Consider the following 12380-nt stretch of genomic DNA (forward strand, 5'->3'; position numbering starts at 1 on the left):
TTTATCTGGAGCTTGGGTGTAAATCTCAGTCGATCTTGGGAACTTTTTGCTTCTTCACTGGCAAACGAGATGCAGCAGGGCAGCGTTTTATACTTAGCTAAGAACTTATATTTTTTAACAGCTCCGTCTGGAGATGAAACTCAGTTTCAGCAGCACAAATCCCCTCTCCAGCTCCCCTGACCCCATGTAGGCAATTCCCAGATCCGCACCGCGGATAAAAACAACAGCGGTGGTTTTGTTTAAGGTTGGGCTGAATGAAAACAGGAGGGGAGGAATGTGCTCAGCGGAGGAGGAACCGGCGCTTGGCCATCCCGGCGCTGCTTCCCAGAGCGCGTTGGGTGGATGGGAACGCTCAGCGCAGCCGTGCGGGGACCTGCAGCTTCTTCTGCCCCCAGAAAGGGGATGTGGAGCCCCCCTCCACTTCATTCAGGTGCAATATTTGGGGGAATGATGCTGAATAGGACTTCTTCCTTCGCTCTAGTTGGTGGAAGTGGAATCAGAGAGGAGTTTCTCCTCCTGGAAGGATTTTGACATTGCTGGGTCTAGCCAAGAGCTGTTTGAGGGGCGTGATACCATGGGGCATGGCCAACCCTTTATGCCTTCAGCATCTCTAGCACCCCAAATCAGAGAAGAAATCTTTTACAGGCTTCTCAGCACATATCCCCGATATATGCAGGACAGCAGGACTCCCAGGAAGGTAAAGGAGATGCTCTGTGGTCTCTCCCTGGTCTTCCAATGCCTTCCATCACTCCCACCTCTGCAGCAAGGACTTTCCAAACCCCTGATCCAGAGCAAGCAGTATTTAACACTGACTTTTTGCCTGTGCTTGACACTGTTTACTTCAGGTGCCAGGCAGTGAGGAGTCAGAGCTGGCGTGTTTGAGCACTGAGCAAGCATTAGCTGGAGAAGCCTGGGATTTTCCAGCAAGCCTGGGGCTGTCCAGCACCTAACTCCCGTAGCCTCCTTTGAAATTCCTCCTCTAATTAATAAATAAGTAGCAAGTTTCACTGACATAATTTCAGAGCTATTGCTCTTAATTAAATAACAAGTTATTAAAATAGTTTCAAAACTGGAGTCTTCCCTGCCCAGTTCATAGTCCTGGTCTTTTTCCCATTAAGTGTCCCTGTTGGAATGCTTTTATACACTTGGAAGAAATTAGAAAAGGTGAAGGATCTCAGACTGCAGAGAAACGTGATATTATTGAGTGTGTGTGCACAATCTTGGAAAAGCAGGCAGTGATGGGAGGACCTGTCCCTGGCCCTGCCAGTGCCTCTGTCTTCCTGGCAGGATGGAGATGGGAATATGGAATCAAGATGGGGCAGGATGGAGATGGGAATATGGAATCAAGATGGGTCTCATCTGTGTGTCGTTATTCCCCTTAATATTTGTATTATTTATATATATATATATATAAATATTTTATATAAACCTAACATGTAATATATTTATAAATATACACACCTGTATAATGTATATTTTTGAGTATAATACATCCTGTTAATTTACATACAATATAAAAATTAATATAATGCACATATATGCTATTACATTGTCATTTAATGTTGGAGAAGGGGCAGCCAGCACCCAGCTGCACCCTGCTGCAGGTCAGGTCAGTGAGGTAGCTGCACGGTTTATTTTCCTTTGCCTGAGAAAGCTTTAGTGATGAATAGAGGGAGGGGATCTGAGGCTGGGATGCTTCTGCCAAGAATGATTTGGAGGCCTCTTTATATTAGTCAGAGCTTTTTTATTCCTTACTGGAAGCCTGAGAGGAGCTGTGTGCCTGATGGCAACTTTGCTCACAGGTCTGCATAAGTCTCACGTATCACTCGTGTGAGCAGCTTGCTTTAATTGTAGATTTATTTCTTGTTACTCTAGGATTGCCTTCTTCCCCATTCCTCAAAAAGATGCCCTTGCACCTGAGGAATAGGTGTGTGGTGGTCCTGAGTGATTATTTTTTTTTGAGGTGGGTGAAAGGCCGCCGTATCCCAGCAGTTTTGCAAGGGACTTGATGTTCTTGGCAGCTGCAGAAGAGGAGGAGGAGGGAATGTCCACACCGTGAAATCTCTGCACTGTCTCCATGTGGATTCAGGCGGATGTTGGGACCATCAAACGACTTCCACCTCCCAGGCAGAGGCAGCAGCCCAGCACCCTGCCCTGCTCAGCAGGAAACCAGTTTGGGAAGTGCCTCCGTGTTGCCCGCGGATGAGCCAGCCCAGGAGGAGGAAGGAGACCACTTTGGATTGAGGTCCTGGCACTGCAGGGAGGAGGCAGGGTGGAGGGATGGAGACCAGCCAGCTTCCTAACTATGCAAACAACCCACACCCATGTTCAGTGTTTATCCCTGCTGAGCCCGTCACCATGGTATCTGGGCACCTTTTGCCAAGGTGAGCTGAAGCTGATGGAGCAGATCCTCAGCCAAACCCCAGGCTCTCTAGGCATGTGCCTGGGAGGTCTCCTAGATCAGCTGGATCTTCCAGAGCTACTGCTGCTGGGAACATCCCAATCATTTTGCTGCTGCCTTTGGACCCCCTGCTGCTGCCTGCCCGCTCCCTGGCTGACTCCTGTTGCCATGAGCTCCTCCAAGCAGGTGCATCCTCACCTCTGCCATGGAATTTCTTTTTGTGTCACACCACAGTGCCAGGGGGGTGGCTGGAGAGGTGGATTCACAGGCCCCTGTGCTGGCACTGCTGCCTTCGTGCAAAATGTGTGCCCCTTCTCCACCATGTGGCTCTGAGTGGGAAGAGGAAGATAAGAGAAAGAGGAGACAAGAAGAGAAAGAGGAGAAAAAAAAAGCAATGGAAAAAGAAAACAGCAAAGAGGGAGGAAAAGCAAGAGCATGTTATTTTCTGCAAGTCTGTTCAGCTTAAAAAAAAACCCCAAGAGTTTCTTGTTATGGATGTTGAGCAATTTCAAAACGGGAGATGTCCCCTCCTGCCTTAGCAGCAAGTCAGTGTCCCGGCCCCTCACTGAAGTGTGTGGGAGGAGATGAGCCACATCGGATCATCCCTGGCTCCAGTGTCCCTCCAGATCTTCTCCCTGCCTTGCAGGGATGCAGATTTCCAGTGCAGCTGCCTTCCCTCCACAGAAATAATAATTCAGGGGGTGAGACTCAAGGCAGCTGTGGGTGGATTTGGTGGCTTCTCATTTCCAAGTGGCTGCCCAGCAATTACATTATGGTACATTTACCTCTGTGCTGAGGGACAGAGTGCCAGCTGGGAGGGGGCTTCTGGAAGCCCACCTCAGCTGGGATTAGTTCCTCCATGCCACAGCTGGATGCTAAAAAGGAATGGACTGTGAAAGAATTGATTAGATTTGCTTTCCTTTGTTGTGAAATGATTTTGGTTGGAACTGACTGTAAAGATCTGAGGTGGGCAGGGACACCTTCCACTACCCCAGGTTGCTCCAGGCTCCATCCAACCAGGCCTTGGACACTTCCAGGGATGGGACATCATGACTTCCAACTCTCACTGCTGTCTGTCTTTAGGGAGATCTTTTGCTCCATGTTCAATTTATGGATGAGGCAACCTCCTCTGTGGACAGGAGGCAGATCCCAGCCTCTTCGAGGTGCTGGGTGTCTTTGGGAGCTGCAAGGGAGCATGAGAACCTCTGAGTGTTGCAGGGCTGTGATTTACATCCATGATAGGGCCTGGTTTACTTCAGGCAATTTATACCCTCTTAGTCACATCTGAAGAGAAATTAAAGAGATTAACTCCTCTGAGCCTTAATTTCTCTGCATGTAAAATAAGCAAGTAGTTGCATTCCACGAGTCTGGCTTTGAGAGGTTTTGGATATCCTTTGGAGACAAGGTGGTAAAGTGAATGCTAAGTTTTGTATGGAAAGAGGATGACAGATTTTATGCTTGTGGCTGCAACAGAGGAGTCAGGTTGCAATATTCCAGCCCTTCCACTGTGCACATGCACTTTCCAAACAGTTTTGTTGCAATTAATTACAGTGCAATTAAAGCAGAACGGCAGTGCTAACTAAGGGCAAAATCTTGTGAAACAAATGGTGTTTGGGCTGATTTTGTAATTGCTCCAGGTTCCCCAGATACAAATTACAGTGTCAGGGATCCTGATTTATGGCAGAGCAATATACACACAGATAACTCAGGGCAAGAGCTGCCTGTGTGGGCTGCAGATGCAGAGGTCCATGTCCCATCAGTTCTCCTCGTTGCTGACCCGTGAAGGGTGGGTTCTCTTTGAACTGTCCCTTGGCCAGCAGGACACAGGTGGCACCAGCTGTCCCTCTCTGCCTCGTCCCCAAGGCTTCTCACGAGTTTCCTCACCAGGGAGGTGTGGGTGCTGTTCTGGGTGCAGGTCCATTCTGGGCAGAGGGGTTTACAGCCAGGAGTGGGGATGTGCTGGGCAGAGGGATCCTGTTCATCCATGCTCCAGCTATGGAGAACATGGCTGATGAGGCAGGACCATGTCCTAGGAAGGGCAGTGGGGGTCAGGCAGTGTCTGGAGCACAAGTTTGATGAGGAGCAGCTGAGGGTTCTGGAAAGGGGCTCAGCCTGGAGAAAAGGAGGCTCAGGGGGGACCTTGTGGCTCTGCACAGCTCCTGACAGGAGGGGACAGCCGGGGGGTCGGGCTGTGCTCCAGGGAACAGGGACAGGAGGAGAGGGAACGGCCTCAGGCTGTGCCGGGAGAAGGTCAGGTTGGATATTGGGAAATTTTCTTCACAGAATGGGTGGCCAGGGATTGACACAGCTGCCCAGGGCAGCGGTGGCATCCCCATCCCTGGCCATGTGGCTGTGGCACTTGGGGACATGGGTCAGTGGTGGGCTGGGCAGTGCTGGGAGAAGGAATGATTGGACTCAGCAGGATTTTTCAACCTGAATGATTCTCTGATTCTACTGAGTTGTTTAGCCATTGGGTTTCAACCTTTAGGTGCTTGCAGAAGGTCCCTGTGAGGGTGAGCAGGCGAGGCTTGGCGCTGCTGAATCTCAGGCCAACCCTGCTGCTCGATCCCTGTCTGTCTGATGGGGCTGTGGTAAACCACAATGGATCACAAATGGGGAAGGTCACCTGCAGAGGGAATACAAAGAGGTTGTACCCTCATCTGCTTGTCCAATGGGTACCAAGCATTTTTTTTTTTCATGGATTGGTTCCCTCTGCTCCTATTTCCAGCCGTGCTGGGAATATCATGCTTTATTTTTGTGGGAAGTCCCTTTCCAGATAAAAGAACAGGAGTGATTACAGTGTTTTCTCACCTGTAATTAAAAGGACCGAACTTGTGACTTTTAAGCAATGAAATCTTGTGTTGTGAGTGTTTAGAGGTTGTTAAAACATTTCATGAATCAAAACAAAACCCAGATAATTCAGGTATCACTATCTGGAGTTTAAAAACAAGAGAGGCAAATTTCTGAAAATGTCACAAGATCAAGGAAAAAATGAGATGAGTTTAAAGCATCCCATTTTGTAATTAAGCCCTTCTGTGTTAATTTTTTACCCATGGACAGTGGGTTTGGGCTGTGAGTTGATGTTCCAGTGCTGCCATGAACCTACGTGGACACACCAAAGGCTCCCCACAGGGTCATAAACTGAAATCATACACACAGAGAACAGTTGTGTGGAAGGGACCTTCAAAATTACCTAGATCCAACCTCCCCTAGGACAGGGGCACAGACAGATTCCACTGTCCCAGGCTGCTCCAAGCCCCATCCAGCCTGGCCTGGGACACTTCCAGGGATCCAGGGACAGCCACAGCTGCTCTGGGCACCCTGTGCCAGGGCCTGCCCACCCTCCCAGCCAGCAATTCCTAATTCCCAATATCCCATCTGTCCCTGCCCTCTGGCAGTGGGAGCCATTCCCTGTGTGCTGTCCCTGCCTGCCTTGTCCCCAGTCCCTCTGCAGCTCTCCTGGAGCCCCTTGAGGCCCTGGCAGGGGCTCTGAGCTCTCCCTGGAGCTTCTCTTGTGCAGGGGAACGGCCCCAGCTCTGCCAGTCTATCCTCTTAGGAGAATTTTTAGCCATGGACTACTCCAGCCACCACATTCTCCTGTGGTGCTCACGAACGTCCTTTGCTGTGGGTCTCAAGTGTACCAGCAAAACCACCCAGCACCACCCCATCTGTGGACTGGAGATGAGCATCTTCCCCCAGCAGGCTCTGGTGTTGGGTACCAATGCTCCCTGCACACATCCCAGCTATCAGCTGGGCTCCTGCTCTGAATACTAAATCCTGAGACAGAGAAGAAGCCCGAACACTGATTAATTTGAGCCTGCGCTGCTCTTATCCTGGTTTCAAAGTAATTGTCTCTCTTGTCCACAATTTTCTCTCCTTACATTTCGCTGCATATTTATTAGGTTTTTGTGAGGCTATCTGCAGCCACATTAAACCAATTTGCTTCTTGAAATGTCTGACCTTTGATCTTCCAGCCACTGCCTTTCGGAGCCAGGAAAAGAGCCTTTAATAACGTGCCACATGAAAGGCTGGCTGCAGAGCCTGTCACTTGCACATCCCAACTCCAGTTAATAAACTATCGGATGAATCAATTATTGCCTCATAATTGTTACCTATATTTTTGTGCTAAACAGAAGGAATATTCCCCCCCCCCCCCCGCCTTCTCCCAGTGGCTTTGTAAGACGAATGCGTGCAAACAGCTAGAGCTAATATTTCTCAAAAAACATTCTCAATCTTTGCAGCCAGTTCTGATCTTGGCAGACGTGTCTTGGGGGCGGGGTAGGGGGTTTGCAGAGACATTAGACTCTGTGTGGGCATCTTATTTTAGGAGTGCCTGCAGCATCCCTCTGTGCTCTGTCTCCTGAGCTCTTCCAGCTGCCCTCTGCAGCAGGCACAGGAGAGGAGAGGAGAGGAGAGGAGAGGAGAGGAGAGGAGAGGAGAGGAGAGGAGAGGAGAGGAGAGGAGAGGAGAGGAGAGGAGAGGAGAGGAGAGGAGAGGAGAGGAGAGGAGAGGAGAGGAGAGGAGAGGAGAGGAGAGGAGAGGAGAGGAGAGGAGAGGAGAGGAGAGGAGAGGAGAGGAGAGGAGAGGAGAGGAGAGGAGAGGAGAGGAGAGGAGAGGAGAGGAGAGGAGAGGAGAGGAGAGGAGAGGAGAGGAGAGGAGAGGAGAGGAGAGGAGAGGAGAGGAGAGGAGAGGAGAGGAGAGGAGAGGAGAGGAGAGGAGAGGAGAGGAGAGGAGAGGAGAGGAGAGGAGAGGAGAGGAGAGGAGAGGAGAGGAGAGGAGAGGAGAGGAGAGGAGAGGAGAGGAGAGGAGAGGAGAGGAGAGGAGAGGAGAGGAGAGGAGAGGAGAGGAGAGGAGAGGAGAGGAGAGGAGAGGAGAGGAGAGGAGAGGAGAGGAGAGGAGAGGAGAGGAGAGGAGAGGAGAGGAGAGGAGAGGAGAGGAGAGGAGAGGAGAGGAGAGGAGAGGAGAGGAGAGGAGAGGAGAGGAGAGGAGAGGAGAGGAGAGGAGAGGAGAGGAGAGGAGAGGAGAGGAGAGGGGTGTTAGTGGGTTGCAGGGTGTTTTGCTGGGGTATTTCAGCTGTTTTGCAGGCAGCAGCAGTGAGGCAGGGGTGTGCCTGGACTTCTCCATCACAGCAAGGTTGGAAGCTGCCACCCCAATGACTGCACTCCTCACCATCACCTCCCAGCCCCTCCTGGTGTCCTTGTGCATCAGGGCTGGATGCTTCTGTGCCATTGCTGAGAGGCAGGCATCCTGCTCCAGGGGTGATTCCTCACCTCCTAGCCCATGGGAAGGACAGACTGGGGACAGGACCCCTTTCAGTGGGCTGCTGGCACTATTGGCACAGCCAGCTCTCTGTGTTGTGAGTCAGGGCACCTCACATCATGGTCTTGGCTGCATCCAGCCACACCACATACTTTTTATTTTGTATTCCAGTTATGTAGTTGGAGTGTCAAATATATTATCTCTTACTGCTCTTACACAGCCATTGAGTTCTTGGGGGTTGCTGTGAAAAACAGAGGCAGACATGGCCAAGCTGCTGTTGAAGTAAGGGCTTGGTGATGGGGCTGGTGGGATGCAGTGGAGCTCCCAGGGGTCTCTGCAGCCTCTGCATGCAAGACATTGCTGCCCTGAACCCCAGGAAGACACTGGGTCTAAGATCCCTTTTTTTTCAGCTGTTGGCTCTCTGCACCTGGTTTGGGCTGCTGTTGGGGAGGATGAAGAATGTTGTACAGGTCCTCATGGAAACCAGAACATCCACGAGGCCCCAGGGGTACAAGGAGCCCCCTGCTCATGCAGCAGAGCTTTGCTCAGTCTTTGGGGAGAGGTATCCCTACCTGCTGCCCTGGCAGGGGCACGTGCCTCCCTCTTCTGTTGAAATCAGCAGCAAAGCTGGGTTTCACAGGGGTGGAATGGGCCAGTGAAGTTTAAGCACAGCAATTACAGTTTCTGTCACCTGCAAGGTTTTCTGATGCATCACTCTGGAACAACGTCTTGCTCAGGAGCTCCATTTCACTCCCAGTGACATCTCTCCAGGGCAGGAGCAGGCAGCTGTCCAGAGGGTACAGATCCATCCTGAAGGTGGCCTTGGCAACACACTTCAACACCTATGTATTATTTATTTCCCCTGACTCTTCTCATCTCTTACATAGTTGCTTTAACAGCACCAGCCTTTCACAAGAGGGATGGAGAAGGGCTGAAAAATGCAGAAGGCAACCCAGGTCTTCTCTTTCTGCTTTAATCTTCCCAGAGTGACTTCTCATTTGCCATCTGGGGAAGGGTCCTGACATCCCCAGTCTGCAGAACACCACAGCACTGAGCAGAAGCAGTCTCAAGTTTCAGGGGAAGGAAAAACTGGCTGCAGTGCTCTCTGGCACATCTGTGCTGATTTGGCTCTGTGTGGGCATGATTTCAAGCTTGTAGGATTCAGACTCTTCAGAAAGGCTGGGATTAATTGCTGAAATCAGAAAGGCTAAAAGCTGCGTGAAGAAGAGGTGGAGAGAAAGACAGAAGCATGGAAATACTCTGGGTTGATAATTCTTTGTGTCAGTCTTGAGTTTATTGCATTAATGGCTGAGATTGTTCTGTAGGAGATAATCTGCTGGGCTTTGCCTGCCATGGAAGCTGGGGGAGCCAGAAGGGAGCCTCACTGGGGAATCATAGAAATGTGGAGTTGTTTGAGTTGAAAAAGCCCTCCAAGGCCATCAAGTCCAACCATGCCCCCAGTGCAGGCAAGGCCACCACTAACCCATGTCCCCAAATGCCACATCCACACAGCTTTTAAATCCCTCTGGGATGGAGATTCCATCACTGTCATGGGCAGCCCATGGAATGACTGGACAGCACTCTCCATGAAGAAATTCACCCTAATTTCCAACCTAAATCACCTCCAGCACAACTTGAGGCTGTTTCTACTCCTCCTGTCCCTGTTCCCTGGAGCAGACCCTGTCCCCCCCTGGCTGTCCCCTCCTGTCAGGAGCTGTGAAGAGCCACAGGGTCCCCTCCTTTTCTCCAGGCTGAGCCCCTTCCCAGCTCCCTCAGCTGCTCCTCATCAGATTTGTGCTCCAGACCTCCCCTTTATACATTTCAAAGCAAATCTCAAATTTGAGATAAGTTTCAGATAAGGCCCTGAAGACCTTGATAAACTTCCATTAAAAAAATAAATGTGCCAAACCTTGCTCTATTCATTGTTGATTTGATTTTGGATAGAGGCACTTAATCATCTTTCCAGCTTTAATCCTGACTCACATCTTTCTAGCTGCTTTCTGAGGCAGGTAAAAGTCATGATCAGGCACACATTTTATTCAGGACTGTTTCCAAGTGGAGCTTCATAGAGAAGTTAGCCTGGAATGAGACAGGGATGGGGAGAAGTACCTGTGTTAGTTCTTGCCAATGAAAGCCACATGATCACATTGACATGGAAGTCCAGGAAACCCCTACAGAGACTTCCACCTTGTCCTTGGGTGTCTCAGAAATCAGCACTTTGCTTTCAGGTGTTCCAGCAAAGAGAGCCCTGTCATTGTGAGTTGATTCTCCTTAAAATGTTGCTGTCACTTCTGCCTCTTTTACATTTAACATCCTGTGTTACCCTGGCAGGACCCTCCCAGCTGAGGTGCTGTACATTATTTTCCAGCCCTAAATCCATGAACGCTCAGATTGTGGGACCCACCATACCCCATCCAGGTGGGCAAGGAGAAATTCAAGCTTTTTTGACCTTCAGCTTTCCTCCTTGGGAGATGAAGTTAATACTCCCTGCCATACCTTGGAGGGCTGCTGCTGGGATTAATTAGTTAATAGAACAAATCTCACTCGCCTGCTTCCGTGAGGGCAACCATCGTGTAGCTGAGTCTAACATTCACCTTTCCAATGACCACAGGGGACATTGGTTCTCTGTGGCTGGGGTTTTGCCACGACTTGGGCGGGAGCATCCTGTGGATGCTGCCAGGACCCACCCCTTGGGTGGCAAAGGGCTGAGGCTGTTTCAGAGACGCCGCGGATGCCTCCCTGCAGCCCCACACCGCATAATTCCAGGCTCGCAGTGCTGCCTCTGCAAAGGTAGATTTGGTTTCTATTAATAAGGGGATAATAGCACGGGAAACCTGGCTGCAGGATGGCCCGTGCCCAATTACTGCGGTCGCTGGGCTACAGCAGCCGCTTCCCTGCAATTATCCCACTGCGCGCCAGCACAGCACAGCCCTCTGCGTTTTATTCTTAGCAACACAGCCCCGGGCAAGGTCAGGGGGGTCCCTGCAGCGAAAGTCTCTGGCTGGGGGATGCTGGAGTTGAGATGGGGGATGGCAGAGCCACCTCAGTGTCACCTGCTGGAGATGGGGCCGGTGGGGATGACAGTGGTGCAGCCAGCCGTTGCCCTGGAATATGCAGTGATGAGGTTAGCAGCAAAGCAATGCCCTGCTTTGTCCTTGTCCCCAGACAGGGGAGTCCTGCTAACTCCCAAAGGACAAATGGGCTACTTTGGGGTCATAGCAATCAACCTCATTTTTTGGGGAGGCACGGAAATCCCGATCCAGGCAAAATACAGGGGTGGCCTTGGCCACGCTGGGTTAACACTTAGACCTGATGATCTTAAAGGGTTTTTCCAACCTAAACAATTCTGCAATTCTATGATTTAAAGCTGTATGTGATGCTTGGTCTTGGTCCCAGTGTAAAGTACGTTGTATGGAAGCTCTGCTGGTTTGCACCCACTTAGCAAGCCCATAGTGGAATTAGGGGTAGGAAGGGCAGAGGATAGTCTGGGGATTGATATTTGGGAAACCCAGAGTGAATTTCTTCTCCAGTACATTTCCCTATGCATCTCTGGGAAGTCACTTTCCTTCTTCATCTGTCAGGGTGGTATCCATAAACACAGTTAATAGCCTGGCAAGAGGGATACAGGGAGAAGAGGTGCATTCCAGACAGGGAGATGCTCAAAGCCAAGCCACCCAAATCACTATAAAAATGCAGAAGGCCCTTAAACTTGTGTTGGCTATGGGAAAAAGATGAATGAAAAATATGTGTCAGGGATACAAAGTGATGCTTAAAGGGCAGGAGTAAAGCCTTTCTGTGAGAAAAGTCCAGCTCGAGCCTGTGCTGTTTCAAATTAAGTTTTTGGTTTCCTAGAGGCAGCAGACAATGGTTCACTCAATTCTCTCCTCACTGTCATTAAAACTCGAGTGTGTTGTCTGGATATAGTATTTTGCCCTACCTTAAGAGCTCTAATCTTTTTAGGACCATTTCTTGCTGCTATCTGCAGACACTCGAAAGCCTTCTCAACCGCGGAGTGAAATACAATCCCTGTCTTGGGGAGCTTTCCCTCCCCTTTGTCTTCTGCACAGACAGAGGGAAAATTACCACTTAACAAATCTGCCAGGTCTGAAATTTTCTCCCCCTCCTCCTTCACCCCTCTTGCAGCTATCATTTGTCGGGGGTTGCTTTCTCCCAGTGCCATCTGCCTTTTGCAGGGAGATGGCGAGGAGCGTTTTATTGTTTGCTGAACAATTCCCTGCAATTTGCTGTTCACTATTTCTTTTGGGCTCCTTTAATCCCTTTTTTCACTTTCTGCTGCTTATTTTTAGCTTGCACGCCATTTGTGTTTGTTCCCCGAAACTGTTTATATTTTCTAAAGCCTCACTTTGTTGGTACTTTTCTTTTGAGCATCCCTACTTGCATGCAAAACCCTCCCTGCCCTGCCCTGCCCTGCCTTTTTCCCCAGCACCCTGCCAGGCTGGGTGGTAGATGGAACAAGCTGTTATTCCCATCTTTTCTGGCTAGTCCTGGTTTTTTTTTATCGTGGAATCCCACTCTTCTTTCATTCCCACATAATTTTGGTTTTATCCAGTGAAAATCCCAGCTGAACTGTGGAAGTGCTGAATGATGCTACCAGCACAAACCTTGCCAATCCCAGCTCCCTTTGGGTCATTTATGCTGTCCCGGTGCACTGGAACATCCTCTGGCTCTGCCAGGTGCCAAAACACTGCCAGTGATGGGC

At 50.2% G+C, this 12380-nt stretch overlaps 1 protein-coding gene across 4 annotated transcripts in view; it reads left to right on the plus strand.

Moving 5' to 3' along the window:
* ZBTB7C (zinc finger and BTB domain containing 7C) overlaps positions 1-12380 on the plus strand; it is a 153757-nt gene that overhangs the window by 102132 nt on the left and 39245 nt on the right. The window lies entirely within an intron of this gene.

The sequence above is a fragment of the Taeniopygia guttata genome, chromosome Z (genome assembly GCF_048771995.1).
Source record: "Taeniopygia guttata chromosome Z, bTaeGut7.mat, whole genome shotgun sequence".
Taxonomy (NCBI): Eukaryota; Metazoa; Chordata; class Aves; order Passeriformes; family Estrildidae; genus Taeniopygia; species Taeniopygia guttata.